The sequence below is a fragment of the Lissotriton vulgaris genome, chromosome 7 (assembly GCF_964263255.1).
Source record: "Lissotriton vulgaris chromosome 7, aLisVul1.2, whole genome shotgun sequence".
In the NCBI taxonomy this organism is placed as follows: Eukaryota; Metazoa; Chordata; class Amphibia; order Caudata; family Salamandridae; genus Lissotriton; species Lissotriton vulgaris.
The window spans coordinates 1,275,813,729-1,275,838,532 of NC_141695.1; the positions used below are offsets into that span (position 1 = coordinate 1,275,813,729).

At 47.6% G+C, this 24,804-nt stretch overlaps 1 protein-coding gene across 1 annotated transcript in view; it reads left to right on the plus strand.

Annotated features, from left to right (window-relative positions):
- LOC147703391 (uncharacterized) overlaps positions 1-24,804 on the plus strand; it is a 9,287,842-nt gene that overhangs the window by 7,119,660 nt on the left and 2,143,378 nt on the right. The gene's annotated exons all lie outside the window — the stretch shown is intronic.

Below are 24,804 nucleotides of genomic sequence, written 5' to 3' on the forward strand. Positions count from 1 at the left end.
CAAGAGAAATGAATTGCCACAATTGCAAGACTTGTTATGATAAAAAGTACGTACAGTAAGATAAGTATTGCGAAATAATACTGTAAAAGCATTGATATGGTTTCTTAGCCATACAATGGTTTAAAAGTAATAAAACATATATACATTCATATATACATTAGGCTAAAATACTCAACTGGTGCTTCTAACTACGCCTACCCCAGTGTACCTGACCTAAGCCTAATACTTGGGAGGGGAGTAAGTAAGTAGCTTTAAGTTAAGTTGGTTTTGCCAAGGTTTGCTTCAAGAATTCTCACTAAGGGCTTAGTCAACACCATACCTCTGAATAGAATGATGGAGGTCTGGTATCTCCTTCAGGGAAACTCGGTATCCCAGTCACCCGCAAGGGTAGACCAGAAACGCTGGAGCTGGATTTCTCGGCAGGAGAAAGGCAGCGTCTCTCTTCAGCGCGTCGAGGAGGAGAAGGAGGGGGGACAGCGTCTGCGGGCAGCTTGCATCTGCTGGGCTCTTCGAGAGGGACGGCTGTTCAGCTCCTAGTTTCACCACACCATCGTTCGCTAGTTGGCAGCGATAGCAGTAGCGATAGCAGATATGGTGTCATCAGCATGACAACTTCTTCAGCAGCAGCGAGATAGCTGGCAGTATCAGCTTCACCAACAGCAACTAACAACAGGCAATTGCTTAAGGCAACATTGGTAATATTTATACCTGAAAGGTGCCATGTTTGACGTAAGTTTGCTGGACATAAGACGTCAATTAAAGATGTCACTAGGAAGTGATCGCTATCAGTTGCTCATTAGAGTTCTATTACTAATCAAAACACAGCAAGCGGGGATTTCCAGGTTTGCTGAGTTTTTATCTTGTTGAAGAACTCGGAGTGTTAATCTAGGAATCTCAGATAGTGACTTCTGCTCTGTCATTGCACTAATTGGTTGCAAAGGAAGTGGCAGAGAAAACTATTCTGGAATGTGGCTCTGTTCGTGTGAGGCCAGAGATGAGTTTCTGAATATCGTACTTGAACGGTTATGCCAATATAGGGAATAAATGGATTTATAGCCGAATAGGGGCATAAGGTCACAGTATCGATCAGGATCCTAGATAAGCACGCAACAATACTACATGAGGCCCTGAAGAGAATCCCAAGAGAACCAGTGGGATTCGAAACGCGTAGGCTCCTGCCACATTGTGTCTGCGAGAGCGACAGGATCATTTAATTAATTTCCACCAGCCGCTTGTACATTACCAAGCCTCACCAGTTTAAAAAGTTTCTTTTGCAGATTTAATTTAAGATACTGGATTGTACATTATATAATTAATCTCTTCTTATTTTTGTAAAATTGTGGTCGCAGACTGTGGCTTCTTGTTTCTTCTGTGGTTTAGATTGTACATATTTTAAAATTGTAGCATATGTTTTTGCAGCCCCCTTTTCCCTAAGTGGTTTGAATGAGTTTTGAATGTCTGTGATATGTCTGTAATACTGTTTGACTGATGATTAGTAGCCAGTTCCCCCATTCCCATGTGTCCTTTTTGAACATTTTTTTCTGTATGATGTAAAAAATGAAAAAATCATAAAGTCTTCCTTTTTCAAAAAAAATGGCAAAATAAAAAACTATTAAGTAGTAACTCCCGTTCTTGAATAATTTTTCAAGTTCTGTTTGGTTATTTGTCTAATTAAATCATTCATATCAGCACTGGCACCCCTCTTTTGTTTCTTGCTAGTTTGGCTCAGCCTTGCTGATTAGAGCCACCCCGTAGTTGCTTTCTCTTTATGGATTACAGCAGTGTATTCTACAATTTGACAGTGTGGAAAAAGTAACTACTTCCTCCCCAGCACACCCTCCTGATTTTAGATACCTGAAGAAGTTTGATTGTGGCGGAACGAAGTGTTCTGTTTGGGTGATACCATAGTAGATGTTGTTTCAGGTATTCTGGTCCTGTCCCCGGAGGGTTTTGAAGGCCAAACATAAGGCCTTGAATGCCGCTCTTTTTTTCACCGGCAACCAATGAAGATGTTTGAGGCCCTGGGACACCAGCTGGAACTTGGGGATTTTCAGCAGCATCCTGGCAGCGGAATTTTGAACCCGTTGAAGATTAACAAGATGTTGCTTTTGAAGACCCAAATACAGGGCATTGCCATAGTCCAATTTAGCTAAGGCCAAAGAGGTTACCAGTGTTTTAACAGTAGATGACAGAACATAAGGTTTCACCTTCTGAATCAGTTTTAGGGTTAAATGTACCTGGGAAGCAACCTTATTAACTTGAGATTGAAACGTAAGACCGTCATCAAAAATTACTCCCAAATGATTGGCCTTTTTTACTGGGATATGAGGAATTCCCATTGACTGAGGCCACCAATTCTCAGACCATATAGAGGTATCTGAGCCCAAAAGAAGCACCTCTGTTTTACTTCCGTTTAACTTTAGGCAGTTTGTACTCATCCAGTGGTCTACAGATGTGTTTAAAACGGGCTGCTGTCTCATCTGGTTTACCAGAAATAGAAACCATGATTTAAGTATCGTCATCGTAAGACACTAACGAAAAACAAACTGCCTGATGACATCTGCTAAAGGGGTAACATATAAGTTGTACAGCGTAGGGCTCAAAGATGAGCCTTGCGGAATCCCAAACGGAAGTGAAAATTGCTTCGAACATTGGTCGTCAATTGGAACAAACTGGCACCTATTATCAAGGTAAGATTTAAGCAGACTTAATGCCAGACCTGAAACTCCCAGCCTTTGAAGACTCAAGATGAGAATGTCATGGTTCACGGTGTTGAAGGCCGCCGAAAGATCCAAAAGGATCAAGGCGGCCTTCACACCAGAGTCCAGCGATGATCGAAGCTCCTCTGTGGCTATGACCAAGGCTGTCTCCGTACAATGCCCCTCCTGGAAGCAATAATGCGTGGTATCCAGTAAGTTCTGTGAGGCAACAAAGGATGTGAGCTGGCGGTTCATGATGTTCTCCAACACCTTAGCTGGGAACGGGATCCTGGCTATAGGTCGATAATTACTATGAACACCAGGATCCAAACCAGGTTTTTTCAACAGGGGAAGAATAGAGATCCTCTTCCATTTCTCAGGGAAAATGCCAGAATCAAAAATCTCTTTGAAAAGCAAACAAAATTGTTCGCTGATCTCCTCAGCGGCAAAATAAAATATTTTTGGGGAATAAGGATCAAAGGGAGCTCCTGATTTCACCGGTTTGACTATTTGCAAGATCTGTTCTGTATTTAGGGGGGATAAAGGCAGCCAAATCATGATCATACTATTTCAGAGAAGGAGAAGGTTCACTCACTTTAATCTTACTATTATTTTCACAGAATATCTCATAGATAGAGATCACCTTATCCCTAAAGAAATTAGCCATTTGATTGCAAAATGCGGCATTACTGTTCAATAAGGGTGAGGTCAGAAGTGTCACTAACTCCTTTAACACTGAAAAAAGTATTTTACTTGATGTACCTGCCTGTTCAATTTTATTAGAGAAATAACGATTTATTTTCTCCAAGATCATTTTTTATAGACAGTTAGTGACTGAGTATAGTTTGTTGGGAATTACCTTGTTAATTGTTACCATGTTACCTTTTCCTCTCCTGTCCTCTCTCTATGGACATGCATCACCAAACGCCGGGTCAGCTGGTGTAGCACCTTCGAATCAGAGTACTTCCTTCATAAGGGAGCCTGGAACTGATGGTCCCTGCTTGGTTTCTTTACCCGGTCTTTTTTCCGGCAAGTACGTTTTGTTTTCCCCTTTTGGTTTTTCGAGTTGTTGTGGGACCTTTGTATTCCTTCCTAGTCACATCAGGGCCACATGAACCCCCGCCCCACATGCCGAAACCCGCAAATAACACAAAGACACAAGTGTTTGGTTTGGGAAAAATTGCTGCAGGTTTATTACATACAGCATATGTAATGACGGTGGGTTAGCTTACGGGCGATCCTAGGGCAGGCCGCATTCTCGCCACCTGCCCGCCTGTTGAGCCAAACAACACAGTGGCGAACCACCCAACTGTTGTAAAATTACCATAATTATACTGACACGCCCATTGCGGGGTGTGACTAGGCAAACCCCCGGTTGCACAGGCCCACAACCGCCCGAAGGACTACTGGGGCGCCGACACAAATTCCTGCACCTCCCATGAGGTTACAGGTTAGGCTCTGAGGTTATGCTCTGGCACCCCTATGTGCCCGCTGACGTCCAGCGTTTGCACCTCTCTTCTTCCGGATCGCCCAGTAACTCCGCCTGCAACGAAAAAAGAAACACATTAAAAGCTCCCCCCGGAGCCCCCTCCAGCAGACACTCTGGGTTCGAGGAAGGGCGGGAAAAGAATGTCCCAACATGGAACTGCAGCGTCCGGGGCGGCAAAGAGGCCTCCCCAGCGGGGCAGAGGTCTGATGTACTCCAGACGGCTCCTCCCAACAGCCCCGGACGTGCATCACTTACCAGTCTCCACCAACCAGGGGAGACTGCCTCAGGTGAGGAACTACTACGTCATGCGGGGGCGGGACAGCCCTCCGTGACTAGGAGCCCGCCCTCCTTATGGCCACTGCGTGGCCTCGGGCAGGCGCATAGTCACATCAGGGCCACATGAACCCCCGCCCCACATGCCCAAACCCGCAAATAACACAAAGACACAAGTGTTAGGTTTCGGAAAAATTGCTGCAGGTTTATTACATACAACATATGTAATGACGGTGGGTTAGCTTACGGGCGATCCTAGGGCAGGCCGCATTCTCGCCACCTGCCCGCCTTTGAGCCAAACAACACAGTGGCGAACCACCCAACTGTTGTAAAATTACCATAATTATACTGACATGCCCATTGCGGGGCGTGACTAGGCAAACCCCCGGTTGCACAGGCCCACAACCGCCCGAAGGACTACTGGGGCGCCGACACGAACTCCTGCACCTCCCATGAGGTTACAGGTTAGGCTCCGAGGTTATGCTCTGGCACCCCTATGTGCCCGCTGACGTCCAGCGTTTGCATCTCTCTTCTTCCGGATCGCCCAGTAACTCCGCCACAGCCCGTGCGGTGGTTCCCGCTGCCGCACGGGCCCCCCCACCACTGCTACTGCTCTTTACCTGCAACATTACCTAGAATTGCTTCCTTCAGAAAGGAGGGACAGGGCAACGCCCATAGGCGTGGGATGACAACATCCGCCACCAAAAACCTGGGGACTCTATCCACCCTGAACAGACCAAGGCCCCTGACATGACAAAACATGCCCGAAGCAAAGAAAGGTCCCTTCTGCCACTAATCCGCAGGTCCCCCGGGTCCTTTCACCAAAACAGGGAAACTACAGGGATAGGAGAGGCCCCAACTACTGAATGCCCTTTGTATCATGAGTTAGGCTGTCCAACACATGCCGCTGGGACGCCAAAATATCCCCCCCACTGAGCGTCAGAAAACTACGCCAAGGTGAAGTCACCTCTACAACACAAACGCCGTCTTCTGCACAAACCAGCAGAAAGTGTGCTTACATGACGCTAGTGCTGATAACCTCAATAGAGGACCGGGAAATTGGAGGGTGAAATACGTATACTTTATAACTGGAGCGAGTCCCAGATTCCGCTAAATACAGGATCGACAGGAATTACAGCCGACATCACCTGCCCCCTTGGGTTTAAGTCTGAAAGCGGCCAGGGCCCCACTAGCACTAAGTTAGCTAGTCTGTAAGACGACTTACGATCACCTTCAAGGGACAGCTGAGACTGCAACCAAGGGCCCCCTAAGAGTGAAGCAGCGCAGAGCAGCCCAGGGGACCATCATGGCAGGAAAGACCGAGAAACGTAGCTGGGCCAGCTAAAAACCTCCCGGGAACTCCCTCCCAGTGGCAGTTAGTGAGGGAGATTACTTGCTATGGTTCTCAGGTCATGCACTCAATTACATAGGCCACACTACTTATGGATATTTCTTAAAACGGGTCTTAGGACACGCCTGTAAGTACATGGGCTGACGGTGCATGAATAAACATGATAGTGATTGTCCTGGCAAATCACTGCCAGATCATTAGTTGTGATAGGTTAGAGCCAACTAGCAGAAGCCCGTTACCGTAAATGTCATTCCCATTCTCAGTTTAAAGTGTTTTCCATTATTGCAGCTGTCTATGTACCAATGTTAGGTACTCCTTGGTGCGTGCCACGCCACTTCTCTCTTAACACACTGATTGCAATTTCTCACGAGTTGTTTATCTTTGCACAAGTGCCATCATTGCCTACGTAACGTATGTTCTTGTGCCTGGTTGTCTGGTATGTATTGCGTACTATAGCATAATTGCATTCGCTGCACCCCCTACGCCCGCCCAAAATATTATGGGTACTATCAACTCCCGGAGTTCTAAGCATTAATGATTACCACAGTTTGATATATAAAGCACTCAGAAATCCGCTTTCCGGTTCAGCTCAGAAATAGCCTGTGTTTAGCCACACCACTAAAAATCGTCTGCCCATTGTGATCATGTCTAACAGGGACGATCATGCTGATATAAGGTTTATTTTGAATGATATATAATTGGGGGAGGAGTCCTTATTGTGGATCATTCAGAATTCTCTAGATGTAACAGTGCTTAGCCTGGTGATTAATGAAGCGGATTTGATGTGTTGAGGTCAGGAAAATCATGCCCACCCATTGTGTGGTTAAGAGCAGCCTGGGTAGCTGTTACATCCCAGGAGGAGGGGTCTGCTTGCAGTTTTAGCAAATTATATGTTGAAGACTAGGTTAACATGTAAACAAAATATTTTGAAACCAAAAAAATCCTTTGCTAGCGCTAACTTTGTCTACAGGGCACGCTAAGGCAGATCAATATGACATTGGCTTCTTTAACAAGAACACTCACTTGCTTAGCATTAATCCTAACTCAGATGAAGGGGTGTTTACGCCAGTCCACATACTGCCAAGTTACAGTGTTATGTGTGACATTTTATAATTTGAGTGCAATTATGAGCGACAGTTCAATATCTGTGAGTGACGCTGTCTCGTGAGGACGAGGGGAACAGCAGCTGCCCGGCAAGGGATTGTAATTATCTGGATAATGACTTGTACCATAGCGTATACCCTGTTTGTAGACTTGCATATTCACACCTCATTCACTCACATACATAATATTTATTCTAACTGTGAAACAAGTTAACCCCTGGTATTTCAAATAAAGCATGCCTCTTGTTTACTTACTGGAGTAATTGCAGTGACCTATGCATAGCTGACAAAGATTGAGACTAGGTATGGGTGGCATGGCCATGTATCCAGTCTTCTACGTGTGACATAAAAATGTCTTATGTCCAGCACTTCGCCGCATGTTAGTAAACCACGGACTGCGTGTCAGTTGTAAGGCTGAACTATCAAATTGACGTAGTCGTGCGTTGCCGAGACGTCTGGTTGCTTTTCGTACCATGGCCCGGAGTGCGGCATTATCTATAGCTGCGTTTTGCCTTGTTTACTTTGAGCAGGACTCGGATTGATAGGGTGCGGCGTGCTTGCCTAATAGTGTAGTTAGTGTGACAAAGGCACTATTTCAAGGAAGGCAACGGACCCCGGGATGGTGTTAGAAGGATAAAATGCAGCCATAGTCAATTACAGCAATATGAGGGTTCTCGTGTCCTTGGTGCCACTGCACCCACAGCACCCACGGAAGCTATGCACCTGTTTGTGCCGGTCTCAGAGAAGGCGTTCTTTCATATAAGAAATAGGAGTAGGGTCTTATTCTCAAATTCCAGTACAGCATCCAGCTGTAATATTATTAGACCAGTTCTATCACATGCTATGCTGATGACATACTCCTACCCACACCATAGTAGATGACTACCTGCAATGCCGGTCCATAGCTAGTAAGCGAGTACCATGGCTACATTAGAGTATAGTTATAAGCTGTAGTATGAAGCTATAAAACCCAATACATGTACGATCAGTGTCACGTACCACTTCTTGAAATTACAAGGTGCAAAACAGTCATAAACCTCTATTACTAGTACCAATGTGCAGGTCATAATTGTATCTTTTCGGCAACTCAGGCTGCAACCCATAAATGAAAGATCCGATTATAGATGGGCAGAAAGCGGGCGGTGCTTCGTGCCCTTATCGTGCTTACATCGTGTCTCGATGAGACAGCGCAAGTGCTGCCTAGGCGAGACCTGAAAACTATACACTGCCATGTGTAAAACTAAGTACAACCCACTGTTATGATCTGCAGGAAACATAGCTTCAGATTTGCTAGACTCAAGAAAACGAAATATATTAGTAGTATGCGAAATAAAAGGCTATATCGGACAGGGCATTTTACCACCGAATAACAAAAGTTATTTTTGTTTTTGTTTTCTGTAGTCACACCCCAAATACAAGCAAACCATGCAGCCTCGAGTAACTTCACTGGGTGGATTCAAGCAATAAACAGGGTAGGTATAGCTGCAGAAGATCTTAGTGTCAAACAGACCACATATCCACTATAAGCCCCCTTTTCTTTCATTAATTGGGTCGCGTGATCTATCAGATTTACACCTCAGAAAGAACTTATCGTTGCTTGTTAGGGTATCATTTGGACCCTACTGGTAGTGCGAACTTGGGCACCAGGGGGTCTTATGCCAGGAGCAGTAATACAAGATGGGCAGTTAGCTCACATCGAAGAATAAACCCTGGGCAGCTTTAGCTAGTAAAAACCTGGCATCCTTGAGTTCTTATACATACGAGAAAAGGTGTAATATACTGAAACACATAACTTGCATCGTGCACATACTACCTGAATGTAATGGTACCTGAGCGTGATGGGCGGCCCATCTAGGAGGTGGCCTCGGGCATTAGAGTCAATGCACTAGGGGTCCAATCATTCTCAGGTAAAGAAAAGGGGCATTTTCAAGGCTTTCCACACAGAACATGCCCACATTAACATATGTGAGCACTGCAATTACTACGAAGCATTGGGGTGACCACATTCTAAATTTCCCTTCGTTTACGACTGCAACTAGTGCTGGCAGGCTCTTGCACAATGCAGCGGTGCAGCTTACCTTCCCCTAAACTCGACCATCGCCAGGGACAATTCATGTCAAAATGATGGAAATAATGTAGTTTTTTCGAATAGCAGGGGAATCTCCAAAAATTCACACGAAAACCCGATAGTGTATAACTCAGAACGTTGGCACATGTTTTGTAGTTTGGGTAAGACCTGATAGGTCGTGAAAACAATCTCCCTCCTCGCACACGAATACTTACAAAGCCTATTGTCAAGACCATATGCAGGAAACAAGGACTCCCCAACCACCGTTATTCATGTTCATACGTCATATCCCCGTGCAGCATAACGATATCAATTAAGGGTGATATCAATTAAGACATATGCTCGGCAGGAGCACCCATACCGGTAATTAAGGGTTTGGAGTGTGTCAGCCACGATTACATTGGGCACAGAGGCGATATTGGCTAGTAGCACCAAACACAGTACTGACGTTTTCAAACTCGGCATGTCACCGAGCAGTGTTTGTACTCTCTTAGGGTTACCCCGTGACTTACACTTCGAATCGTTCGGCAGGCGCAGGAGTCGGTACATATACACCCATACCTAAGAATCGCAAAGGGTACCCGGGCACGTGCATATGTATAGAAATGTCCGCATAGCAACCTGCAACCTTACCGAGCCGCGAAGACTGAATATCCGGGGGGGGGGGTTGCGGGGCCTCGCCACACATTACCCAGCCCTGCAGTACCATCGTAAACAACCCGTGGCCAGGATCACACAAGGAAGGGAGGGGGAAGCATTAGTTGGCCCCCTTGGAGCGATGGGATTACCAAGTTTCTTTAGGAAAATGCGAGCCTAGACATGTGCATACACGGTATTACCCTAACACCCCGGATTCTCCTGAAACCATAGCCCTGGTATCCTAGTGCGATACGAACAGAACAGATACGGCGAACGACGAAAGTAGATGGCAATATTGCGCGATTTGAAGGGGCAGGGGCGCAACTTCAGGGGGCAGGGCACGTGGCTTCTGGGTGGTTGAGTGCTGGCGGTGTGACTACTTATGTAATCCTAAAACCATATTCATGGCCACTATCTCTTCTGCGCGCTCTGACCTCTTCGGGTAATGTACACGCTATATCCTGCCAGCACGCAATTCGTTCTTATGTACAGCGCTCTTTCCTTTGTACCGCGCTCTGCCATCTTCGGGTGCAGTTCGCTCTATAAAACCACATTAGCCCACTTAATGTGAGACACGGATCGTGCCATAATATGCTCCTAGTCTGCTAGCCCTCAACCGGTTCTAAGTACAGCGCTCAGACATCTTCGAGTCATGTTCGCGCTGTATACACTTATCGTGTCCTAATCAGCTCCTGATCTGCTAGTACTCAACCCTGGCTACCCTGATTGTGAAATCAGTCCGCCGAGTGTCTCGCGCCACCCGGGAGCTTGAATTATACGACAAACCACCTGTGAGTTTTGTGATTAAAATGCACACCTTTGCACTGCATTCGGGTGACCTGTGCACGTTGCATGTAATAATGCCGAGTTCATGCGTTCCTGTCCCCTGGTCTCAAAGTCATTACTAAACCATTGCTAACCTTTAAATTAACGTTTGCATTCGTACTCAACTGCTCACTAGCAGTTCCGTACATTAGTTCCGTACAATTGTGGAGCGCTCATATCCCATCGGGTAGAGTCAGCTCAAAATCGCGGTGAAACCTTCACCTAAGCTTACTCCCTGCCCTGACTAATCTCAGCGTCTACTAAGCAAAACAAATCAATTAAACTTTCCTATATAGTAACACAATCAAGATTTAAAGAACACAATTTAAAATCCACTAGTGAAAAGAAACATAATGTTCCCTGGTTTCTCACCGAGTCTATGAGCTGATATCCATATACATAGCATACTACAGTACATTGAAGTATGTGCAAATGAATCTATATCATAAGGATACACAGAATGTAAAGAGCTGGTGCATGGAATACATATAATGCAAAGTGCCACTATATAAAAAGACAACAAGTTGGAGACGAGGCTAAAATAGACTTCAAGCTTTCTATGTAGCATTGCGTCTGGATATAGGAAATACATTAAGTGCAGAGTGCAATTGTATTTCAAAATAAAAGGTCGGAGGCAAGACTAACATGGTCTACCGGGTTTTCATATAAGATTGCGTCCAGATGTCGGAGCATCGGTACAATACCTAAAGTGCGGAATGCCATCACATATAAATGTAAAGGTTTGAGGACATAGCAAAATTTGATCATCAGGGTACCCCAAGGGCAGCCGGCTAAGGTGAAAGCGCGGCCTGTGATGGTGACGAGATCCCGCCAGCCCCAGGGGAGCCTCGCGAACTTTACTGCCAAGCACTCGGGAGAAGTGAGAGCCACACAGCTCCCCGCTGTCCGGGTAAGAGATCCGCGAAATGAATTTCCCCAGCTGTCGGAGGTGCCTGCGAAGTGGCATTAGACGCGTGGCAGGGGGGGAGGCAATGGGCCAAAAGCCCCGGGCAACACCCGCGACCGTGTGGGCTAAAGGTATCGCCCACGCCCAAAGAAAGGCGCGGGACAGGAATAACTCTATGCCGTTTAGCGGCCAAAAAGGGCGCGAACCCCATGTGCCGCTCCGTCGGCCACGTGGGCAACAACATAGCCCGCACCCCGAAGCAAGGGGCGGGACGGAAGTGCATTATTAGCCGCATAGGAAGACAAGGGAAACCACACGGAAAACCGGACGCCCCCCCCCACAGCAGCCCAACGCTAGTGGGCCGCCTTGCCAGGCTCACTACTCCGGAGGAGGGAGCAGGCGGAGAGGGGGGGGGGGAATTAGGCCCAAGGCCTCGCTCACCGTAATCGTCAAAAGAATGTCCCAACATGGAACTGCAGCATCCGGGGCGGCAAAGAGGCCTCCCCAGCGGGGCAGAGGTCTGATGTACTCCAGACGGCTCCTCCCAACCGCCCCGGACGTGCATCACTTACCAGTCTCCACCAACCAGGGGAGACTGCCTCAGGTGAGGAACTACTACGTCATGCGGGGGCGGGACAGCCCTCCGTGACTAGGAGCCCGCCCTCCTTATGGCCACTGCGTGGCCTCGGGCAGGCGCATTATCGGAGTATCAGTGTTTGAAGGATTGCGGGCATAGCGAAGCTGAGTTCGGGCTGATGCATGTTTGTTGTGGAAGTATGGGAAGTCCTGTTTTGTCCCATTCAGCAAGGATATGCTGAGTTGCTGTTCAAGTATTCTTCAGTACGCAGCTGTGTGCTGGAGCCTCGGCGGATTCCTGGCATAATACTTCCTGGCCTTTAGTAACCCACCACCCTCGTTATGTGTGTTTTGGGTGTCTTCACGGACTTGGAGTCCTATTAGCGTTTTTTGCATTCACTTTTGTATGTGGCAACAGTTTTTCGTGTTTTTTACGTCGGAGGAGCTATTTATGGACAGTAGTTGTTTCAACGTTTTTTTTAATGTCTTTTGACTTCTTCCCCTGCATACCTCGGTGGGAGTATATTTAATCTTCCGATATCAGCATTTCATTTGCCTTCATATACAGATTGGGAAGTGGCAAATCACAGAAAATATACCGGTAAGGAGGAAAACGGTGCTGTTCACGCAAATTATTGTTGATGCATGTCCCTGGGGAGATTGACAAATACATGGTTTAACATTACTATTTTTTGTTGTTTGTCTATTAATGCAGGTTACAGAAGTCGCTATTCACTTGTGAGGATTGAACAGGTGGAGCCCAGACGAGGCCTACTGTCTTCCATTCTCATTTCTCCCACCCTCTCCCTGTGCTCAGATGGCAAGTTTACTGTTTCTTGTTCAGTGACTACTGTCGGAGTGAGGGCAGGGGACTGGGCTTATCCTCACTTCCTCAGTGTTTGGCAAGGTTGGGCGGTAATCTGACAAAGTTCACTTTTTCCACATCCCCATAAAATTTTCTCCAACGCCTCTCAGCCTGTCTACATTTTTGTTTCTGACAACGTATTGTATCATCGAACCACGGTTCTGATTTCTTCAGCCGCCTACTGGTAAACGTTTTTTCGGGGGCCAGGATGTCTACCGCTGTTTTCATCCAATTATTAAAAGTGTCAGTGGCTAAATTAACTTCAGACATAAATATTGGTCTGGAGGCAGCTAAAGTTGATTGTAATTGCAATGAACTCATTTCCTTTCAATTTCTCCCTGTAAAAGACCTAGAGGCAGAATGAGGACGAGCAAGATGATGGGATGATAAGTGAAAACTGAATAGCTTTATGGTATGACCACGGAATTTGCAAAATCGCCTGCACTTTCAGATGAGGGTTAGAAGTAAATATACCATCTAAAATGTGTCCAGCCTCGTGAGTAGGATGTTTAATCATTTGTGTCATCGAGGCAGTGGCCATCAGCTCTAAAAGTGAACTTGTATATATATATCATTAACATTTTCAAGGTGGTAATTGAAGTCACCTAAGATGGAAAACTCCTTATGGTCAACACTAGCCTCAATTATATGGCTGATTATCCTAGCCTGTAAAGTAGTACGCCATTAAATATGTAGTTTTCACTAATAGTAATTCCAAATGAGAGAAGTTCGCACTCAGGACCACTTCCTAAGGGCAAACTTTTTATTGTTAGATTATCCTTAACAATAATTGCTACGCCCCCTCCCCGTTTTTCCTGTCTATCATTCCTAATTAATAGATATCCTTTGGGGATAGCTAATGAAAGCTCTATGTCAGATGTGTCATCTGCCCAAGTCTCTGTAACAAATGCCATGTCTGTATCATGAGCCTCCAGCAGTTCTGCAAAAGCAGTGTTATGTTTGATCAAAGAGCGTGTGCTAAGAAGTAGGCCCCGCAAGCATTTTTGTGCCACTATATGTGAATTAAATGTCTGTTGTGCCCCAGGACTACATCTGGCTTTAGTAAAGAGGAGCTTGATATTGCACAGCGGGAAAACCACAGGCTCTTTAAAAAGATCCAAATGCGGACAAGGTTCTTTTATCTGGGCGTTAAGATCTAAAAGAGTATCTCTTGAATATGTTATAATTGTTTCTGGACTTGGTGATGAACAGGCAGGGGGGTGGCCCTGGGACCGGTCCAGGCGCGGACGAGCGCACACGGGCTTGCCTTTGGCGCACCAGCGGCGCGTCCGCCCCGACATGCTGTTTAAATAGCAGTGGGTCTACCATACTGCCTGAGGAGACATTGCTGCATTAACTTGCCACAGCACATAACCAAAACAGTAATGGAAGATGACTTGTGATGCACTGAGTTAGTGTCACCTGGAGTGCTGAGCAGGGTATCAGGCAGATGATGGCATCCATGGCAGGTGTGAGCAACTCCGCTAGTCTGCCAGTACAACCGTTTCGACACTGGCATTTGGCGGTTGGAGGTGGACCTGGTGGTGGTCGCGTGTGCCTCCTGCGGTGATGCGACGTCTGTGCCGGTCTGGACTCTACTTGATGTGTGAACCCTGGTGGCCCGCAGTTGAGGCCGGAGGCAGCGGACAGCGCAGGGCCACATACACCTGGCGTCGATGACCCCAAGGCCATCATCTCAGAGGTCATTTAATATCTCAGAAGCATGGGTCCCTGACAGAGTTAGTGGCCCTGGATGCACAATGGTCTGCACAGGCACCCCGCCACTGGACGGTGCCTTGCGGTGCACTGAGACAGGGCCATGCGGACTAAGCGGGTCCTCATCGATGTCCGAGGTGAATGTGGTGGAGGATTGCGGGGGACAGTGGAAGGTGTCCCCAGGGCTTGATGCAGAGGGCATGAGCCATCCAGAAGCAGCCAATGGAGGAGTGGAGTGTGACAGCCTCGTTTCCACCAACATTTCTGTATCAGGTAAATGAGGATGAAGACAACCCCCCAGTCCATTGACTCAAACACCACCAAAGATCAACCAGAGAGTGTCCATGAATGTCGGGAAACATACTGAGTGGCACCGGTGCTGAGAGGGAATGCAGTGTGCGATTATGCCGGTACAATGATATGAACTCTGCCATTGCTAAATCATGGGTCAGTTCCAAATGTGTGACCTACTGGAGCGCAGTGTAGGTCGGAAGCAGTGATCAGCAGTGGCCCACAGACACGTGTTGTTGGAATGCTGTGCACGGACTTGGTGGCACCACATCAAATGGAGTATAATGACTTCAAGTCAGCCATAAACAACGGCCTCTGCTGTAGTGTAATCAACACTCAATTCCAAATGTATGACCTATTAGTCCTCTTTGTCAGACGGTAGAGTAGTACTGCTGGCCTTGCTCGCAGAGGCGGTGATGGTCATAGCAGGTTGCCAGGGTCGCGAATCTCAGGCTTGGAGCATGCACGTGCATGTGGTGGGCCCTCTTTGACACATGCTGGTGTCGGCACAGGGGGCATTGAGGCCTAGGTGTGCTGGGGTGGGTAAGACTGGTTCGGGGACCAGCGCCCGGGGTGCAGCAGGCGAACAGGATCGCAGGCAACCTCACTAACTGTGACGGCATCAGCCTCATGGCTGGGTGAGAGGTGCTGCCCTGTCAGACCCAATGGACATTCCAGAAGAGAACCACGCCCAGAGTCATGTGCCTTTTATTCATACCCCTACACTGGCCTAGTGTATGCTGGACCAACCCATTCCGCTCACGCCTACAGGGGGACGTAACAGGCTACGGTTCTGAGATCTTCCCAACTAGCTGGGGTGACATGGTTGCGTCCACTGTCCACTGCACTCCAAACACCAGTGGCGTATGTTGATTTGTATATGCGTGTGGTCTGTATACTGCAGTCTGGCAATTACATCCACGCCACATTTGGCATTGTGTATATTCTCATTCATCGACCACTTGTCTCCTTTGCACATGCCTGGTTCCCTCCTCTTCCCACAATCTGCTGTTGTGTGGCTGAGGTGCCATGTCGTTGATGGCTTCTGTGCATGGCTGGCCTATGTTCCCACAGTGAGTTGTGCTGTTGTTTCTGGTGTGTGGGCATGTTGTTTGACATGCTGTATGTGAGTTTGTAACGTGTGCAATCCCAGAGTTGTGAGTTGCATGATTGTGGAGTTGAGGTGTGTGGTGTTTTCATTTGGTACTTGCCAACGAGCAATGCATTTCCTTAAGTGCCATCCTGGTAGCGCTGGTTGATGACAGACTGTCAGAAGATGTGGGAATCATGCACACTGCCTGGGTGGTTGGCGTTGAGGTTGATGGAGATTCCCCGGTGGTCCCCTATTGCCTGGCCATTGATGGAATATGTGCGCTTTCTGTTGTGGTTATTGTGTGCAGTGTTGCCAGGGGGCATAAGTAGGACATGTGTGCAGTCAATTGCCCCTGCACAAGTACCAGAAGCCAGCTATGGCGTATATACCTTGCTTGGTCTCCAGCTGTTCCTACGCAGTGGTGGGGGATGTATAGATAGTGGCGTGCCAAGCTGATGATGTCACCCCCAACCGTTGTGTGGAACTTGTATTTGACTGGCTGTGAGACACTTCTGACTCCGGCGGTTGTTGGTTGGAGAGCACCAGGGGCCGACACGTGCAGCACATCCAGCAGCTTTGTCTGAGGTGGGATGTTGGTTGTCCGCTGTGTTGGGATCATCTACCTGTGGACAATGGTGGCCAGGATGCGGAGGATGGTTGTCCCTTTGGGCCTGTAGTGGGCAATGGCATTCTCTGGTGTTGGGTCTGTGAGGTTGGTGTGTTATTTCTGAGGGTCGCTGTCTTTGTCTGCGCTGCCTCTATGTTGGTCCGGAGGGGCCTGGGTGTAAGGGCGCTGGGTGTTGTGGCCCTGTTGATGCTCCACACTGCAGGTTTGTTGGCTCCATGGCATCTGTTCCCCTTCAGTTGTGGCTCTGGGCTGGGCTCCCTTTTGTGGTGCAGGCTGTCATCCGACTTTACATAAGGTCAGAGCAGGTGTCAATTTCCTGCTGCTAATGCGCCTTATCGCATTTTTTAGGGTTCTTACCACCTATCTGGCATGTCGCTGAGAATGTTGCGGAGTGGTTTTGCTGCGGCTTTTGGCACTGGAACGCCTACTCTGCATCTCATTAGCGTTGGTGGCGGGGGTCATCTGTGGTGATGTTTTTTGCGGCTGCTATCGCAGGTAATCTGGTGATATGGACTGTTAACACCAGCTTGTGAATGGGCGATAAATGTATTGCCACTTTGGCTGTGATAAAGCTATGTTAGCTCGGTGATAAGTCCTTGAGAATATGCCCCATAGTCTCTTGCCATTCTCACTCCAGTCCCAATATACTGCTGGGCCTGCCTGGTGTCAGGGACGTGCCAGGCCCACTACATGGGGCCTCAGCAGCTGGTTTGGTTAGACTCCTGCAAACCACATTTACACCTAAATGCCAGTTGATATATGGGATGGACAAGGTTGGTGGGAGTGGGCGGGGGAGCGCTTTATCATGGATCTCTGCTCTTCACAAGCCATTAGCTTTAAAATGACCATAAACATTGCCAAAAGAAATAGAATGAGCATATAATACTACAGCAAATCTGGAGAACTAGTCATATATTGAGTAATTATATCAAACTCCTTTAGAGTGACTCAGGCTAGTATCTACATTCATTCATGAACTGTTAATTTCTAAAAGGAACACACCATGATTATTATATAGCTTGCAATCGGAGCACTGCATGAAAAACTAACTCTGATCCTCTCAAAGGGCAATGCTTAGGGAAGGTTGAACACCAAACTAAAATTAGCCTGTAAAATAATGGCTGTTTATATCCAGAATGCTACAATAATTAAATTATGTGGAAGGATAAAAAGCGAAGCCGGCACAGCAGGCATGTAACCCTGCTTGCAGGTTACACGCAGAACTGTGCTCTACCACGAGCTCTTTCACCAGATTAGATGGACACCTGAAGCTGCAGTCTTTTCAACCAGACTGAACTACCTGCACGGCTGACCACATAACAGAAGTGTGTGCATACAGTTCAGTGAACCCTAAACATGCCTACCATGGAATGCCAGCAGTAAACAATCTGAAACCCCAGGGGCATCTGGTGCTGCAATTCCCCCTCCCATGGCATTACCAGCCTTGGGGTCGAATATGAAAGCGGTGCTTCTTTAACCCCTTCGCCCCGCGGCAAATTCTGCCAAGGTGTGAGGGGAGCGGGGCTGAGCATGGCGCTCAGGTACCCAGGACGTCATAAATCATGGTGGGCGTGTGCTCATGACGGCCGGGAAACGTCCGACTTCCGCCCACCAATTAATTTGCCCACACAGGTGGGGAATTAACCGCGCGTGAGCAGAGTGGCAACGGTTGGACGGCTCCCGGCCGCCATGAGCACATGATTACCGTGACTCATGACGGCCAGGAGGCGTCCTGAGCATCAATGAGTTTAAATAAGAGTGATCCCTCGTATTTAACCTCCGCCTGGAGGAGTAAATATTTGCTATGTAAAAATGAGGCACGATTTTCCTAAAAATTTAACTGGTAACAATAACGTTGAGTACAACAACTGACACGGTATGTAACAATGTATTGTAATTTTCTAACCCTACGTGGCATTAGTACCAAAAGATAGGGGTGGGTGGGTTTAATATAAAAAAATGTGCACTGATGTCACAGAAAGTTACATCACAGAACTAACACGCTTACAGGCTTTAATGCCAATGGGTAAATTTTCTGGTCTACCACATTGTATATTCAGTATATTTGTTACAGAACATTCTGCCTGGGGACACAGACAACGGATACACTTCACATATACTGCTTTTTCTTTACATAGAGCTCAATTTTCTAAATAATGTTTGACACTGTGCAAGTTTAGGTACCCTTAGCTGCTAGAAACAAAGGGGAAATCTGAGACGCAAAAACATATGTTTCAGTGCAGATACTTTTCCCTGACTGAGCTCTGGGATTTTTGCCATTACCTTGCAGACATAGGTAACCCTGATGGGGTACAATCCAAATCGGGGAGGATCTCTTTGCTCGCTGGTTCTCACTCAGAGTAACTCCATATCCTGTTACATTCCATCTAGCGTAAGCTTGTAACTCATCTCTGGGAATCGTTCTATAGGAGTCGATGTTTCTGCTCATATTTGTGATTCCCACTACCAATGCCTTGTTGCTCGAGTTACTTCTCGTGGAACGTGGGGAATATGGTTCGATGGCATAAATGAACATCGTCTGAAACGCCCACAAAGAACCATTGTAACTAAATGGTAAGACCAAGTATGGGATACCCTTATCTGTTGTATGTGGCATAAGACCACACACCCAACAATTAGTTGTGTTCACTACTAATTGGTGTTGGTGTAAGAGCTGAATGAAGGAGTTATTGATAAACTCTAATCTTCTAGTGGACTCATGCTCAGGCAGAGGGTGAAAAGAATGCGAGGAAACAGTAGAAGGAGGTATGGGCTGTGTAGTGGGTGCAAAGGTCACTTGAAAAGAGAATAAAACATATCCTATTAAAAACGTCATTACACTAAGCAACATGAAAATACATAATATCAAAAATTGTTTCTTTGTCATCAATATACACATTCTGGCTTTAAAGTCCATCTGTTTGGCAGGTCTCTCCATCTCGAAAAACTCCATCCTCTCTAATTGCTGCTCGCGGCGGTAGGGTGTTCTATGCTAAGGAATGCTTCTGTCAGTCCAGGGCAACTCCCTTAGACCGACCAGAACTGTCGACCTAATGTCTTCAGCTGCACTCCAAAGACTTGGGCAACCACGACCCTAACAGCTGAACCCGGATGGCGGTTGGAAAAACAAAAATAAGTTTCTCAGATGAGAGAGCTGCACTTTCAAAAATAGAAAAAAGATTTTTTTTATTTGTCCATAGTTCTCGGCCTCAAATTATAACGGCTTTTTCCAGGTACTGTCTGGTTCTGGAACAAGAGTTCAGGCTCTGTAGTGTTCAATCGAATTGACGGTGGCACAGCTTCATGCAAAAGATTGTCACTTTCTCGATCAGAAATTGTTCCTTTTACACGTGCATCGCTGAAAGGCAGAAAACGAGGCACAGTCTCAGTCTCAGAGTCGGCGATCCCCTCCTGGACCCACCGGTCGTACGGTAGAGGCAAAGGGACCCTCTTGCAGTGTACGCCGTGGATCCAGTTCTTTTTCCCTTCCACTCGAACAGCTGATCTTGTTGAGAGAAGGACTAGGTGAGGGCCGGTCCAACGGGGCTGGTCATTCTTTGTCCGTTGGAAGTTCTTGACCAGCACCCATGATCCAGGATCGATAGGATGTCCTGGAGCTTCAGAGACCTGAGGCAGAGTATCGTGAACCTGTTGGTGTAAAATAAGCAATTTAGCCGTCAATTCATACAAATAATCAAGCAGTACAGGGTGTTCGATCTCACTGAATTTTGTCGGCCTTGGCACTCCCCATATGTTGGCCGGGCGGCCAAACACAATTTCATAGGGACTAAGTCCCACTCGCGAATGCACAGTCATTCTTTTTTTTTTTTTATTGCAAGGTCATATAGATATCTTCAACAACAGTACATATCTGTGCCTACAACCCTGAGGCCGGCATACAATGTGTCATATGGATGGTCCACTTACATACATTCAAGCCTTCCCCAGTCGTTGTTGCTTTATCGGTCAATTAGGTTGTTTGATCAATAGAAACGGATTCAATACATACATAAATTTAACTTGCATTTTGTGTTTTATGTATAACTAAGAAACTCAACACATGACTCGGTATGAATACACTTTATGTATACTTTGCTGACCGGTATCAACGCTACCCTGTTTGAGATCATTTCTGCAAGCCGCACAGAATTACACCCTGCCTTTTAACCCTACCACCACTAGGCCCCATTGTATTAAACTAATCCCGTACCTCTTCTGTATGCCTCCCCCCCATAACCCTTAGCCGCTACTCAATGTCCTCCTCGTCCTCAGAGCAATCAAGATCATCCTCCGGCAATGGTTCACAAATGTCCCCTCTGTACGTGTTCCAGGGTTGCCAAACTCCATTCCATTTATACGGATTAGCTCTCAGTTTGTATACCGCCCTCTCTGTTAACATGAGCATATCCATGTTTCTGCTCCATTGTGCCAAGGTGGGGAGCTCTGCCGCCCCCCATTTTTGTGCGATGTCTCGTTTGGCCGTCATGAGGCCTATCGTAGTCCAAACCCTCCCATAAAACGTTAGATCTGTAGATCCCCACACGTTCAGCAGGCATACACGTGGGTCCAGTGTCAGTGAGGTGTTAAGTGTTTGAGCGATAGTGCGGAGTACCCGCTGCCAGTAACTCACAATGCCCGTGCAGCTCCAAAGTGTGGGCATGAAAGTGCCTTCCTCACTGCAGCCCCTAAGACAATAGGGATGATCTGCCCTCTGCAATTTATGTAGAGTAAGTCTCATGTAGTATATCCTATGTAGGATTTTTAATTGTACCAGGCGGAACTTAGCTGATATGCCAGCCTCACGCTGGGATGCAATGGCAGCGTTCTATTCGGAGTCATCAAAATCTCCGACGTCTTCCACCCATTTGTCCTTCAATTTCTCCAGTGGGTCAGGTAGATTATTAAGCAACTTACGATATGTTAAGGAGGTTGCACCTTCCTGCATAAAGTCTGTAAGCAGACGGTCTTCCAGCGGGGAGGACTCTGGGGGTATCGTATTCGGTGGGATCGCCGCCTGGAGGGCATGCCTAATTTGTATATATCTATACAGCTCAGTGTCGCCCAATTCATACTGTTCCTGAAGGGATGCAAACGGGACCACTCCCTCTCTATTCCACATGTCCCCCACTGTTGATATCCCAATGTTGTCCCACTGGGTGAAACCCTTAGTGCGCCGCAAGTGTCCCAGTGCCTTAGTGTCCCACAGTGGTGTGAGTTTCGTGATGGTCCCTTCCCAGTGTAGTTTCGTTTGCGCCCTGTACCAAAGCTGCACGGTATGTTTGGTGGGTCCCATGAGTTTCGCCGCCGTACCCTTGTGATACAGAGGCGCCAGTAAACTGTTGGTGCCCAGTTGTGCCCTGTCCGACTTGAATGCTGGGTCGTCCTGCGGGGCGTGGACCCACTGGTTGAGGATCTTGAGTTGGGCCGCCCAGTAGTACAGTTGCATATTAGGCAGTGCAATCCCGCCATCATACCAGCTCCTGTTAAGTTTCGTGTGGGCTATCCGGGCTGGTCGATTCCCCCATAATAAACTCGATATCAGTGCAGTCACCTTCTGTAAGTAGCTGGTGGGTACCAATGTTGGAGTGTTTTCAAGTATGTACAAAAAGCGCGGTAGCGCCATCATTTTAAATAATGCTGCTCTGCCCCGCAATGTTAACGGAAGTTCCTTCCAGTGCTGCACGTCATTACGTAGCCGAGTTAAAGGGGGTTGGAGATTGAGTGCAGTAAATTCTGTGGCGTCTCGGGTGACATATATTCCTAGGTATTTAAAGGAAGTACGAGCCACCTCCAGAGGGCAAGACTCCGGAAGGGGCGGGATCGGCCCTTTGAGCTCATAGATTATCGGTTTAGACCAATTAATAGTGTAGCCGGACACTCGCCCATGTGAGTTGCACAGTGCTAGGAGGTTCGGAAGGCTATTCCCCAAGTCCGTGAGGTAAATCAACACATCGTCCATGTATAAGGACACTCTATCTTCCCAGTGTTGATCCCATCTAATCCCCTTCAGAAGCGGCGTATTACGAATGGTAACTGCCAGTTGTTCTAGGACCAATGCGAAGAGGAGGGGTGAAAGTGGGCATCCCTGCCTAGTTCCCTGTCCCAGACGTATGTCATGCGATATATGACCATTTGCTACTACTCTTGCCACTGGGTCCTTGTATAGTAACCTGATCCAGGAGATAAAGGTGGGTCCAAACCCCATGTGGGTGAGCACTGCGAAGAGATAGCTCCACTCCACCATGTCAAACGCCATTTTGGCATCCAATGACAATATCGCTGCCGGTTCCTTCAACAGTGGGGTACTCGCCAACACTCAATGCACCCTACGAAGATTCAATGCCGTACTTCTGTGTGGCATAAAGCCAGACTGGTCTGGGTGGATCAGCTGGCCTAAATACGGCATGAGTTTGTTCGCCAGCACTTACGCTATTATTTTGGCCTCAGGGTTCAGGAGCTAGATAGGCCTGTAGGACTTACAGTCATTAGGCGGTTTACCCGGCTTTGGGATGGCCACTATGGTCGCCATCCGTTGGTCTGGGGGCAGCGTACCTTTTTCCCTACTTTCCTCATACATCTGGAGAAGGGGTTCACTCAGGGACTCCGACATAGCTTTAAACCATTCAATGGGCACTCCGTTAGGGCCCAAAGCCTTACCTGAATGGAGGGAATTGATTGCCAACTGAATTTCATCAGTTGTCAAGGTGGCATCAAGGTCCTTCACCACCTCCTCTGTCAGCGTCGGCATAGACACGTGACCAAGGGCAGCTCGGGCTTCTTCCTCCGTCACGTCTACCGTCGGGGTATATACTTCGCTAAAGTGATCAGCCAATGCGTCTACAATTTCTTCCGGCTGTGTATGCACTATCCTATGAGTGTCAGTGATTTGCAGTATACTCCTGCCTCCCCCCTGCTTCCTGTCCAGCCATGCTAGGAGCTTACTGGCTTTGTCCCCAATGTCGTAGACTCTGTGTTTAGTGGCGGCGATGTCCGCCACGGTTACTCACCTCAGATGGTCATTCAGGCAGCGTTGGTGTAGCTGTAAGGAATGTAGTGTATCGTCTGATGGGTCAGCAATATGGGCAGTGTTGACCCTTTCTAGGCCCAATTCCAGCTCCAAAGCTTCCCTCCCTTGCGTTCTCTTGTGGTTTGTTATCACCGCAATGGCTTGCCCCCTGAACACTGTTTTATATGCTTCCCATAATACTGAAGGGGAGTTTACCGAGGACTGATTCTCCTCGAAATAATGTTGGGTTGCTTTCTTCAGATCTTTACTAATAGATGGAATTTTAAGATACCCCGGAAATATCGGATAGATCCTCTTGCGCTTGGTACCTGTACTAGACATGGTTAAAGTGATCGGTGAATGATCCGAAATACCCCTCGGTTGTATCTTCGCTTCGTCTATGGTAAGGAGACCGTTCCCTAGTGTGAGGAAGTAATGTATCCTTGAGAGGCTATTGTGCGTCGCCGAGTAGTAAGTGTATTGCTGTTGCTCCGGGTGCAGCAGACGCCATACATCCACTAACCCTTGCGCTTCCAGAAAAGTCTGGAGCTTGCTAGGACCATCTGCGTGTGTTCGTACTGGGAACCGATCATGGGTGTTACTTAGTGTTGTGTTAAAGTCCCCGCCTATGAGTAGTTCTCCTTCAGGGAGTCCTAAGAGGAACTTGCCAAGGTCTGGCAGCGCCACGGCATGTAGCGCCGGCGGGATGTAAACAGACACTACGTTCAGTGGCCTACCCTCCCACTGGCCATGCACCGCCGCGAAGCGGCCCTGGTCGTCTATCTTTGTGGATTTCACTATGTATTGGGAGGATTTTCGCAGCAGTAGGCCAGTATCGCGAGACCCCGAGGTGAATTCTGCGTGTGCAATCATGCGGTATCCCCGCCTATCCATTGCCTGTGTGGCCGCCCCAACTAGGTGTGTTTCTTGCAAAAGAACCAGGGCGGGACCCTGCCTCTTAATTCCCTGTAGCACCAGGCCTCTTTTGATCTTATCGCCCAGGCCCCTGATGTTCCAGGACATAATTTGTAGCGGGGCTGGCGGGGTGAAACTATCTACCCTAGCCATGGCAATCGTTGGTAACGGGGCCTGAGAAGTGCCGCAGGATTCGGCCCATCCCGTGTCCCGTGGAAGGATCTCGTCCGGCAGCGGGCCCATCTCCCTGTGTTCAAGGCAATGTGTCTGGGCAGGAACAAAGCAGGTGTAACGCCAGCATGCCTGTCGTCATGTGACCCCCCCTGTGTCATGTGGTGCTGTGCAGTGGTAGTGTCATAC